General features: G+C 34.8%; 1 protein-coding gene across 8 annotated transcripts in view; it reads left to right on the top strand.

The window, feature by feature from the left end:
- Positions 1–13,200, top strand: part of LOC106174354 (brother of CDO) — a 134,603-nt gene that overhangs the window by 33,662 nt on the left and 87,741 nt on the right. For all 8 annotated transcript variants that reach the window (XM_087018329.1, XM_087018328.1, XM_087018330.1 and 5 more), the window contains 2 exons: positions 1,572–1,700; positions 4,869–4,929. The gene's annotated coding sequence lies outside the window, so the exon portion shown is untranslated. The remainder of the gene's footprint in view (positions 1–1,571; positions 1,701–4,868; positions 4,930–13,200) is intronic.

Genomic DNA, 13,200 nt, shown 5'->3' with positions numbered 1-13,200 from the left:
AGTAAAGTGAAATTTTAGCCCAATTTTCGGAGTTTGTTATTGTGTAAAATGGCCTCTCAACTGCAAAGAGAATGGACTGCTAAACATAAAAGGGACGTCTGTATGCAGCAAGACAGAAGCAGCATTTCTGGAGAATACTTGAGTTAGTTGACATCTCAGCGTGGTGGCAATAAAAAAAGATACAAGTGCATCGTGGTGATTTGAGTTCAAGAGTTTGTGTGCAAGTGGAAGAGCTAGTTATTGAATGAAGGAAAGAAATGAGAAGTGTGTTTGGAATTAAACTGCCATGTAATGCAAGTTGAACATTTACAGAGATTGAGATGATGGTGGTACTGTTAAGCATTATGTTATATTATTTTGTGCAGTGTGATCATTATTTTCTGCTTTATGCCTGGACATTTGACAGCTTTGCTGTTTTGTTTTGAATTTAAATTAGATAGGACAGATAAGCATCCAGGTGTTTTGGGTGTCACATTACAGCATGCTGTGTAATGTTATCCATGGCTTGGATTAGAAGTTTTGTGGCACAGCCCAGGTGTTGAATTTGGTAAGGTGACTGGATACTTTGGTGAAGTTTATTGGAGGTAGCTTGGAAATAGATAATTCTCCTACCATTGGTTAAGGTAACTTAACTTAATGAGAGATGAAACAGTTGAAAAAAAAAGAGTCATACAAGAATCTACTTCCAGTGGTTTAATAACTGAATATAATGATCTGAGAAATGGATGAGAGATAAAAGATGAAAATTGTGTAATAGCTGTTTGATATTCTTCACTGCTTTATGTCAACATGATTGATAAGTCTTCAGAATTGTTTTATCTGGTATTCAGTATGAAACTTTTGAAGCCATTTTGTCTTACAGGTTTTCATTGGTTGAGGCATGAGAAGGCATTTGTCTGAAGAGATTTCATAGGTTGGGAAACTTACGAGCATGAGTGAAGTGAGAGAAAGGGGGGCCAGGGGGGGGGTGGAGGGGAGAGGGGGTGCGAAAATTTGGCAGGAACACATGACTCAAGTTAAAGTGAATGATTCACCCTCTGCATGCTGAGTTGCGTTGCGTTGCGGTGTAGTGAGGAAACCGGAGCGATGGTTTACGTAATAGATGTTGCACCTGCATAGACACATGTTTTTGGCAGAACTTATGATTTTCTGCCATGAAGCAAGTTATAAGTGTTTATTGCACTAAGAAAATTTGTAAGGTCAACATTTTTTCTTTATTTTTACAAAATGCAGCTCTCTGCGATCCCTGTATTTGAAACTCTCTGCTTCTACCTGACTGTTTAAAAGCCAGATTTATATTGAGTGTCTTGGACCGGTTTCATAACATTGCATCGTGTCAACAGTAAAACATTAATCTAATTAAACATAGTTTGTGTGAATACTGGAATGCTAGAGAAAGAAATTTGTTTGATGTGTTTGTGATCAGAAATTAAAATTTTGAAAAGCCAATGTCCTTTAAGTTTGATTTCACTTCCGTTTATTTATTTATTTGTTAAATTAGCAAGTTGGCTTATTGGTTAGTTAATTATATTGACTGATTAATTAATTGACTGATCGTTTGATTTTTGCAGATAGGGCTCTGAAAGGTGGTTTAGAAGAGTTGAGAAGAAAAGTCAACTTAATTGTCTGCCAAGTTTATTAAGTGACAAGAAGATTCAGGAATTTGATCCCGCTGGAAGATTTTTTTAAAAGATAGCAAGGTGAGAATGATGGCAATTTTATTGATATTTTAGTCATTTTTGTATCTGACGCCATCTTGTTGCAAATAAATTAATTGAAAAAAAAATTCCATTAAAAATTACCATAAGATATGAAAATATCCAATTAAAGATGTGTTGATATTTGTGTAAAGAAATTTTAACTAATATCAGTTCAGCTTTCACATAATTGAGCAAAATAACAAAGGTTTCTTCTTGATAGAATATGGCAAGGCATAAGGGATCTTAATATGGCTTTTATTATGTCAAAGATAATAATAATAATAATAATAATAATAATAATAATAATAATACAAAAAAGGTATCTGTCATGTCAACAGAATGAAGAAAAAAAAAAAAGAAAATTGTTGTACTTACAAAATAATATGACAAGATATTTGGAATCTTCAGACTGTATTTGTATGACCAAACAGTATCTCCCATGACATCAAAAGATGAAGATGGGGTGAATTTAATGAATTAGCAGTGGCGTGTATGCACTTCCAGACACTTTGTAATTGTCTTGATGATTGAGGAAGTGTCGGGTGATGTCTATGTTCACGCCCTGTGCGCTGACACTGCTGTTAGGTCAGACGGAATCCTCCCACCTTTCTACTGGCACAGAAGATAAATCTGATCAGATGGGTCTCTTGTTACAGGGAGGGAAGATCTAAAGAAATTGAACCATCCAAAAAGAACTTAGATAAGAGAGATGTGGAGTCAAGTTGGATGTTGTTTGGTGTCATTAAAGAAAACTTTTAAAAAGATAAAAGAGATGTGGGAAGTTTGAATTGCTGGTGCTAGTGCTGATGTCTTGGTTTGGGGTTTTGGAGTCAAATATGTCCCAGAATATATCCCCCCCTCCTCTCTCTCTCTCTCTCTCCTCTCTCTCTCTCTCTCTCTCGGCTATCAATATACTAACAAGCTAACAAGAACTGTTTCCAGTAATTAGTTAAAACAGCAGTTCAGGCACCATACTCTGTGACACAGAACTTGTGAAAATATTCCCACAAAGTGTGAAATAGTTGACATGTGAGTACTGGTTTATTATTTTTTTCACCAGCTTTTTTCACTAGATTTTTTCACCAAGGTCACAGGCGTTACAAATCCCTTGCCATCAGTTCGATGTCATACCAGAGATTCCGTAAAAGTTTATAGAGGGTTTGACCATCAATTTCCGCCACTGGCTTGCCATTTACTTTCTAAAGATTGGATTGATACGGACTGGCACAGACCTCTTGCAAATACAGTAAACTTTGCATCACTCCCGTTCGAACATATCTTCTCTGCAAAAAATTTGGCCAGCTTTCATGTGGTATTTCTTCAATCCCACTAAGAAATCTAGTTTGGTGATTGCAATCACAAACCTGTAGCACGAAGTGATAATGGCAATTTTGTCTATAAACCATGCAATAGACAAATTCTTGGGTTTAAAAGTGTCCACGTTAAGTGAAAGTTCATTACAGTTACTGTGCTTATGGAAAAGTTATTATCTGTGTTTTAAGTGAATGCCATGAATACCTGCTGTCAGTCATACTTGTATGAATTTTTTCCTCCTGTGGAAGGTGGGTGTGGTCAGGGGAGTGTAATTGGCATGTCAGTCAATATTTTAGCTAATTAATTCTCTTCAAAATGGCCTCAGAGATAACGTTTTCATTTGAAGCACTGCAAACCAAAAGAAGAACTTATGCCAGTAAAACTAGCAATAGCAGAAATGTAACACATTTCCCCCCTCTAGATTTGTTTAAATCTGATTATGAAAACAACTTCTTTATTTATCTTTCACTTGCTAAATATGTGCCAGTGTGGATTGACCAAATTTTTCATAATTTTTTTTTCATGTTTTGCCCCTCCTATCTTCTCCTGTGCTTAGTCATAACAACAATTTTCTTTCACAAGGAACACAAGTGACATTGTTAAATGTGACAAAATTGGGTTGACCAGATATCTAATTGGACATTTTTTGGGTTCAACTGTCACAGGCCTTCGCAGTGCCAAGGGGTCCCAATTAATCCGCGACACCCCAAAGTTCATTAAACCAGTGGGAGGACGGACTTTGGGGCTGACATTTCCTCTCTCGACACACAGGCATTTTTCGGCCAATATCCTTTTAACAATTTCTATTGTGCCGTGTGCCTAAGTTAATTACGTGTTAAAAGCCGAGCATTTCAGAGGATTAAGATAAAAGCTGATGCAAAGTAAAAGAAAAAAATGTACAAGAAGAGTATCTTCACAAGCAGTGAGAAAAAAAAAAAAATAAGCAGAAATGAAACAAGCAAGTCAGAAAAAAATTTACTAGCAGCTGCAATTACACGTATGTTTTCTATTGAAATAATTTGATAAAAAAGAAAGCTTTTTTCATTCTCATTATCTAGACAATTAACATTAAAGAAAGCAAAAAAAAAAAAAAAAAAATTAAAGAAAAAAAAAGCTAAATAATGACTTCAATAATATTTAACTTATAATGAACACTGCTTAAAGTCCATTAAATATATACAGTAGAAAAACAACACCAGAATGGACTCATTATTAGAAAACTCTTTTGCCAACATATGATTGATGGTCTTCTTGAACTTTTTGCTAATGATCTTGGAGCCAAAGGAAAGGTTTTGCTCCTTCAATCTCTTTAAACCTCATTAAAAAGTTTTGAAGGTATGTGTATTGATCAAGGTTTTTAGGGGGTTATCAGATGTTTCTTGATGAATTGCTGAAGATTTGAGATGAGGATGAAAGGTCAATTAAAGAGGTTGAAGAGTAATGCAATTTGTTGTATGTCATGAGTAGAAAATTGAAAGGAGCAACCATTGATTCTCTCTCCTGCCATGTTTTTTTTGTTGAACAGCTTTAACATGTACGAGAGAACAATGCAAATGGCAATATTGAATTGATGAATTACAGTTGCCAGCAAATTTCCACCAAAAAGTAAAGATAAATATTATAAAATAAAAACGTGGGCTGGGTAAGGGAACATTCAAAGCTGAGAGCAAGTAATGGATCCAAATCAAATGTCAAATTTGACAGGTGAAGGCACTGAACTTAATGACATGATTTTTTTGTTCGAAGGTGTTTAGGTAAACTGTTTTGTAAACTGGTAGCATCCACTTATCTTTGAACTATCACCTTGAAAAATTAAAATTACGTCAACATAATGGTTAAAATATTGTCTTTCAGAAAACCAACTGTTGAGGGAGTTTTTTTACAATTCGCTAAGAAAACAGATGATACAAGCTAGGTAAGTTGAAGTGCATGTTCTAGAGGTTCTAGCAATGTCTTAGACTGTTCCATAGTATTCTTTCTTTCTGTTGGTAGCTATTGGGGGGTGGGGGGGGGGGGTTGGAAGGGGGTCATCCTACAGCTTCTAAAGAGTGGTAAATTTGCTGTTTAAAATGAGGCAAATTTTTACCAACATCCCCCTTATCCCTTTTTTTCTTGGCAAAATGGTAGATTGTTATTTTTTCGTAAATTTCACGAAAATAAAAAGAAAAAGAGGGTAAAGAAAGTAAGTAAAAAAAAAAGGAAAGTGGAATAAGCAGTTTAATTCACAAAAGCTTTTGAATTAAATTGATATTGGCAGAAAGCTAAGGAATGTGACAAAGGATGAGGTAAAGAACAATGACCATCATATTGAAATGTGTTAAACCAATGCTTAAACCTACACTTGCATCCTAGTATATGTTTGAGCACGAGTGTGTGATTGTTTTTTGTTCAAACTGTTATATACTTTGTAATGTAACATGTAACAACATGGATAATTATTCATTGTATGAATTAAGTCATAAAGAAAGAAAATGCATTTAAGTCCTTTGGAAGAGTTTATTGGTACTTTTGTCCTATAGTTTAAGATTAAGTAGGTGGAAGAGTGCTGTTGGAGAATAGTTTTAGTATAACTATTGCACTTTGGCTTGTTGCGTCTAGAAAAGGGTGGGTTGGTTGGGTCAGTTCGTGGAGAGAGAGGTCTAGGAGTACTTCCTCTAGAACTGAATGATACCCATTGACATCCTTGGAAAGAAAAAAAGAAGAAAAAATTGAAAGAAGTTTTTCGAGTGCATTCGGAAGGATGCTGAGCAAAGTAAAACAAGGTTTTGGTGTTATTTTGATATAAGCCATTAAACAAAATTATTAACGTATCTCACTTACTTCTGAGAATTGCTACTTGTTGTATTTAATTTTTTTTCTATTTGCTATTGCTATTTTTTATTGCATTTATGTCATGAATTTCAATGATCTCTCAAAGTACAATATTGTCTGTCAGTCCGAATGCACTTGTGATGATGATACAGCACTTTGTACTCAAAATTACGACTAATTGGAAGCAAACAAATTGATATTGATATCCAGTTTCCTAAGAACCTGCAAAGTATAGTGAAAAAATTGCAGAAAGACACGTTTTCCAACTTGATTACCCCTGACAATGTGAACTGCTTCATCAGTCACCATCCGATCACATGACCTTCATGTGACCTTCAGGTGTCGTGCAGGTGCAAGACCATGGTGAAGAGGTGTTCGTAGAAGGAAGTGCCAGTTTTGGGGGTATTCTGATGAGTGCAACTTAACAGGCGGCGGGGACAGACATATTTTCCAACTAGATAACCCTTTGCCTTTTTGACATAGGTTCTGGGTTTGTTACACCAACTGTGATAGGTTCTTTTTGCATCCTGGTATTTGTAAAAAAGGTTGTGATTGGTGCATGGGACATAATTTTTTGTTCTGCAAGATTTTTATCCTATTTTATATAACTCTTTATGTCAGCAGCCAAGATTGCCTGTTTAACAACCACTTGGAATTTTTTTCATCTCAAGAGGGCTAAGATTCAAAATAAATGTTTTTTCTGTAAAATCACAGGGTGTCAGTTGAATCTGAAGAATATTCAAAGCATTTTATCCTGAAATTCAACAAGTTTTCAATTTTATTGCTTATGAAAAAAATACATCCTATAGAATTTTGTGTTTAACATGACATAAGTATCGGTAAAGTTTTGAAAAAATACTATAATTCTACATGATCTTCAATAAAGTTGATCTTGTTGATTTTAGATTATCACCAGATATTTACAAGCTCAATGAGCTCATGGAATTTCATGATTTTGTATTTATTTATTTTTGTTTCAAAATTGTGAGTCTAAATATAAATGTTTGAAATTAAAATATATGTTAATTAGAGAACACTCTGAGAGGACAGGTCATCAAGACAAACAGTGATGAACAACAAAAAAATCTTTGAAAATATCCTTCCCCCCTCTTTATCCTAAAAATTTTATCAAAATATATCAAAATATTATAGAAAGTCCGTTATATCTTGCCAACAAACAAACAAACAATTTTCTGTGTTGGCATAGGTAGTAATCAGCTAACTACTTGTTGATTGTTTATTTGGTTGCAAAGTTCAGCTAGATAATAAGCTATTGGATGGGAAATTAATTAACTTGAAAGCCTGTGGACTTCTCTGTAGGTTAAACAGTAGAGAGAAAGGCATTGACAGTTTTGTATAAGTAGCTGCAGGATCACCCCTTTTTTGTAACAAGGCAGACCTGTGGGTATTGAGAGGGGATTCAAAGGGGGTTTGAATGAACCACTCTTTTCATTATCAAAAGTTATGCTCTGAATCAAAATCTGATCAAGGTTCTATGTCAGCTTGATAAAGAGTTTTGTCTATATAGGTGGGAGATTACATTTTTGGGACAAGGCAGGCATTTAGGCATTGGGAAGGGGGAATGCAAGCAAGGGGCTTCAATGAACAACTCTTGACCATGAAAAGAATGCCTTTGAATCAGAATTTAATCAAGGTTCTTTGTCACATTTGTAAAAAAAGAATCAGTTTTTCAGAAAAAAAGAACCTCCTCCCTTTGAAATATGCTGGTTACAATCTGCATGAAGGTGGGGTTTAAAAAAAAAAAACTTGATTTTTTTTTAGTCCCAGTGTTCAGTGCATCCTCTTTGTCTTCAGATCATGCAATATAGCATGTTCAGTTAAAACCCCATGCTGGGAGGATAAGTCAGGTTGTATTTAGCTGTCATTTTGATGTCATTTGACTCGGGAAGGCATGGTTTTTATGGCTCTAGAGTTATCTAAAATATAGAAATTCACACTTAAAGGTGCATGTTTACAGTATTGTACTTTAATATTTTTATGTCCTTCATATTCTTTATAAGACTCTCAGGTTGTTATTTTGGCCCTTGTGTGTGTTTTTTTTTTTACCAAAAATGTGACATTCCCAAACAAAGTAGGCCTTCCTTTGTATGCACAATATTAGTTTTTGATAAAAAATGATGCATTTATTGTGACTACAGTTGGTGAAAAACATTTGGTGTCTAGCAACATCATGAGTATTAATTTTGATATTTACTAAATATGTGAACTCCTTTTCACAATTGTGTTCTGTCAGTTTGTCACAGAGGTTATACAGTAATCGGGATTTGCATGCATTGGGACATGCAAATTCAACCATTTTTGTTTTACAAATCATCAAAAAAACGGGAAGAATTAAGGAGAAGGGTGAGGTTTGTCTCCATTTTCAGTGTTCTCTCATCCCATTCCAGACTTTACAGTTTTCGTAGGTCAGAGATACAGAACTAGCACAGCGGCATCCATTATTACTCAATAAAGATAACTTTATAGTTCCCGTCCAACTCCATCTTTAATGATGAAAAATCATCTTCGTCATGCAATGCTTTGTTTCAGCTCCTGCTGTGAACATAATTCGGGGACTAATTTTTTTTATGATGGTATTTTCTTTGTGTAACTTTTGGTCGTAGTGGTTACTCCGTATAAAGACCCAGTAGAATATGTCAAATTGACAAGACCCTCCGGGGAGAGTTCTGAGTCTGGAGTCACAGAGAAATTTCAGCCAAAAAATTGGTTGATACTTTGAGACCAAAAATTGATCCACTCCAGTTAAATGTAAGTATTGATAATTATTGAAACATTAACAGTGACTTTTTTTGTTGTTAAATAGGCACAATATATCATGAAATTGGACGACTCCTGATTTATCTGGGACCAAAGTAGACTAAGATTTTTGTCTTAAAGTTTAGGCCATTTTTTTCTTGCTTAAGTTCTTTTGTGAAATGGGTTCAAGTCAGTGCATCTCAGTGTAATTCTGACAGTTACAATTACTTTCTAAAAAGGACAAAAAGAGTCAATGTAGTGCAGATGTGAGAGCAAAAGCAAAAGAGACTTTGATGTGTAAATTTACAAATGACATATAGGTTAAATGTGTTTGTTTTTAAAAATTGGTCATATTTCTATATAGTGCAGATAATCCTGATTTGAAGAATTAATTTAAGAGAAATCGAACAGAGTCAGACGGCACCAGAAGCGGTTATGATTTTAGTAAATGATAAATTTCCTCAGAATGGTGTGACATAGCATATACATGAACATGATTTTCCCAACCCTGCAGCAGCAAAAAATTATATAGACTCTTGATGTAATTGTTTACATCCCAGATACTGTGTACATCTCTTACAGAAATTCCATGTAGTGTCCGGCAGGAAAATTGGCCCAAAATCCTACAGGATCTTATAGGACATATGTCCTACATGAGAATCCTATAGGATGTGTCACAGAATTCCTATTGAGTCCCACAGAGTCATATAGGATGTTCTTTAGAAAATAATTGTATTACATAACATGCCCTCATTATACTGGTGTCAGCTAGGCAGGAGACAGGCAAGACTATGATTAATCTGAAAAAAAAGCACTACATGTTTTTAGAGATAAAGGTTTTGTTTTCAGGATACGTGCTATTGAAAAAAAAATCACAAAAAGGTGCAGCAGTTTTAGAGCACTAAGCCAGGTTTCTCTTCATTTCAATCACAAACCGCTAATCTCATCTTTACACAGCCGCCATTGAGCTGCAATTGATATTAGGTAATGGAACTGGCTCTCTTTTCTTTCAACCGGGCAACTAAGATCTTCTCTCGCGCGTCACATCAATCTCTGTCTTCGACACATTCCAGTGCATTGTGGCATTGTCACCTTGGGTGCAAAGGATCTGTTAATTTGACACTTTTGCTTTAATTACACAGGTGATCAAATGGAGGTGTCACTGCGGCTCTAACATTGCAGAATACAGATTAGGGTCCCTTGGTTTCTTGCTTTTGAAAGTGAGCCCCCGCAAGGTGTTTTGCCAGATTTTGGTGTGATGGTTCTCACAGACTGAATTTCCAATCAACTTTTTAACTTGAAACATGCAGTTTCTGTCGATGCAGTTAACACTGTCTTACCAAAAGAAGCTCGTGTCATGGCAGTTTTATCTTGATGGAGATGAAAACTTAAGACTAGAAAATTTGTCCTTTGTATGTTAGGATTTAAATAAAGCAATGGTCATATTAACTTAAACTTATACCAAAGGAAAAAAAATCTGTACTACAAGATATGATATAGTCATTCAAGTTATAGATAAGGAGTTATGCAGAGTTCATTGTATGTTATTTCAAATCTGGATATTTTGTTCAACTTTTTGATGTTTTGCACTTTACTCAGATCTCAAGTTTCGGATATTCCACCCAAAATTCAATTTCCATAATGTGATTATTTAATGAAATTAATTAAAAGGCAATGGTTATTATATAAAATGTTAATCAGTTGTGATTTTTTGAGATAGTTAGTAACTTATTCTCCACCTTAAATAATTAGTGTCCACAAAGTTAAACATGTTTTAAAACGTTGGATTTTAACTCGCATGAATTTTGTTTTAGTTATAATAAGTAAGTTCTGAAGATAACTTAGATTCGTCATTCTTGTATATGGGTATTTGTGGGGTCTTGAGGACCTTCAACAAGGGGGCCCCAGAAGTATGGAGAACAAACCTTAGGGATATTCTGTTTATTTTCGGCAGACACGTAGAGATAAAAGAAGATGAATTGTGTAGGGGGTAACATAGAGCTTGTCTGTGTCTGAATAGTTTTCACAGAGAAATGGGCAGAGAACAGGAAAGGGATACCTTTCAAATGGAATATCATGTGTAACGGACAGGGTAAGAAAAAATTGGAAACAAATTGTTTCCTTGGTACAAGTGTGGTGAGGCCCACATAGCCTGACCTACAGTAGTGCTGAAGTTATTTTCAAGACTGGACGGATGCAGAGAAGAAAATAGATGGAGGCTCTGCTAGATTTTATTCCAGTTTAATGCAAAACTGCTGTCAAATTACATTTTAGTTAAGTTTTGAAAAAGCTGCATACTTTTGTGGAAGAAGTTCAGTGGAAAAAACTTCAAAGGGGTTTTCAGGTGTCATTTCTTGAGGTTATAAGGTATGTGTTGCCGAAGGATGCCCTGTTATTATATTTGACAGTGACAACATCTAACCCAAATGTAGAGGTCATTAATTCACTGTGCTCGTTTCTGTACCTCGACTGACTTTAATGGTAATATTGCATGAGGAAAATGTGTTGTAGTTATCTGTGACCAGTTCCCAATGTGTTATCTGATAAGATGATGGAACTGTTAAACAGGTGTGTGTGTGTGTGTGTGTGTGTGTGCATAACTGCATGTACGTGTGACTGTGTATCTTTGTGTATGTGTTTGTTTGTGTGTGTAAGTGACTGTGTGTGTATGTGTCCATTGTTTGAGTGTTTGTGTTTGTGTGTATGAAAGAGAGAGAGAGAGAAGGAGGGGGTGGACTAGGAGATTAAAACAATAGTCATATTAATGGTATTTTTTGGTCTTTCTTTATGTTCCCTTTGAGAGTGCAATGTGAAAACATTATTGTATCCTAACCACTTTTTGTCAGCCTTTTATCTTACACGTGTTTGGAGTTGTCACTGATTGATCATGTTCTCTTGTCAGAAGAAGTGGGTGGAGATACAAATATCTTTTTTATGGTAAAGGAACTTGTTATTTCCACCTTCCAATATTTAACAACAAGGATGCATTTTGAATCTGATGCATTGAAAGCTTTGTTGTTCTTTTCAAAAAGAACCGATTATGCATTTGAAAATTACTTTGAGATTTTTTTTGTTATTCTTTTCTGAAATATGAGACGATAATGTGATGTTCAGCATGTGCATCAATAGAAATAGAAACAAATTTGAAATCTGTTTTGACTACTGGGCTACTGGAATATTTCTGAAATGCATTTTCATTATATAAGTTTTGTGCTTTCCTAGGTTCGAATTGTGCATAATATTATACAATAATTACTCTCTAAATTTGAACACAATGACATTGATTATTAAATTGTAGAAATGTACAAGTATATAAAATTCTGTTGTTCAAAATAATGCTTTATGAATAATGCATTGTGTTTGAGAAGAGTGATGAATTCTCAGTTATAAGGTCAGCTTTTTAACATAAAGTTATTATCTTCATTATTATTATTTTTGCAAATAACTAAAAAATAATACTTATAAGAATGAGGTATTGGTATAATTTGAGTGTTTGAAATTTGTGAACATTTACCGTAAAGATTGGGAAAAAATAGTCAACATGAGTTGTTATCAGCCGATTTGCTATTTTGATTCTTCCAAGCTCAAGCTGTATGGTAACAGCCTCAAATTTGCTCAGCATAATTGAATTTGAAAGCAAATACAAGGAGATAGCAAGTTCAATACAATTGTAGATGGGCACCGAGACATGTTTGTTTGAACTGCACAACATTCCAACATTGGCAATGGGACAAAGGGTTAGGACGTTTAAAAGGTAACTTTATATAAGAGCTGGTTTTATCTCTCTAGAAAGGTGACAGATCAAAGCGTCGCAGAGACCCTTGTATCAGGTTCTTTTTGCGGAGAGTTTTAATAGAAATCCAAATTATGTAATGAATCAATCCTGTCATATGATTTTAAGTGGGAAAAGAATGAAAATTTGGCGACAGAGGTAAACTTCTTCTGCGCGCTCGTTTTGTTTTGTTATCTGGATCAACACAAATAAAATAAAATTGCCACTCATATTTCTTTAAAAGAAATACAACACATTAAGATATGGTTCCCCCTTTTTTGGCAGCAGTTTTGATCTCCACTTTTGGCTACTTTCAGTTTCCACCACCAGGTGACTCTAGTGTCAACTCATCTTTTTTTTTCCTTCCCTGTTCAAAAGGTGTGATGACAAAGAAGTTGTCACTTTGACTGAAACACCATCGTCCATCACCTTTGACCACAGAGTGACCAGTTGGTGACCTCTTGGTTCAGTTAAAAATGACTGGACATGGTTGAGAATGAGTCAGTTTGAGATTAGAATTAAAGTAGTATTTGAAATTGGGACTTGAAAGAAGAAAGATAACCAAGCATATATAAATGTGAAAACTCATTGATATAATGTAAATGGCTTTACTGAGAATATTTGAGAGAATATTTGAAGATTTGATTTTTTATTGGTAACCATTTTTGCTAGGACCTTTAATAAGTGAAAATGGTGGGCAAAACTGTTTTATAAATGTATAGTGGTATGTTTTGCTGAATTATTAGGATAAAAGCATATTCAAAGACAGAATTCAAAATGCTCTAAAGAATGAAAAAGAAATAGATGGCTTACCATTTCTAAGAAACAGGCTAAGAACTTGTTGCA

This window comes from Lingula anatina, chromosome 7, assembly GCF_051362555.1.
Source record: "Lingula anatina isolate TDL-2025a chromosome 7, LinAna3.0, whole genome shotgun sequence".
Taxonomy (NCBI): domain Eukaryota; kingdom Metazoa; phylum Brachiopoda; class Lingulata; order Lingulida; family Lingulidae; genus Lingula; species Lingula anatina.
Note: the sequence above shows the minus strand (reverse complement) of the source record. Positions and strands in the feature narration are given on the sequence as shown.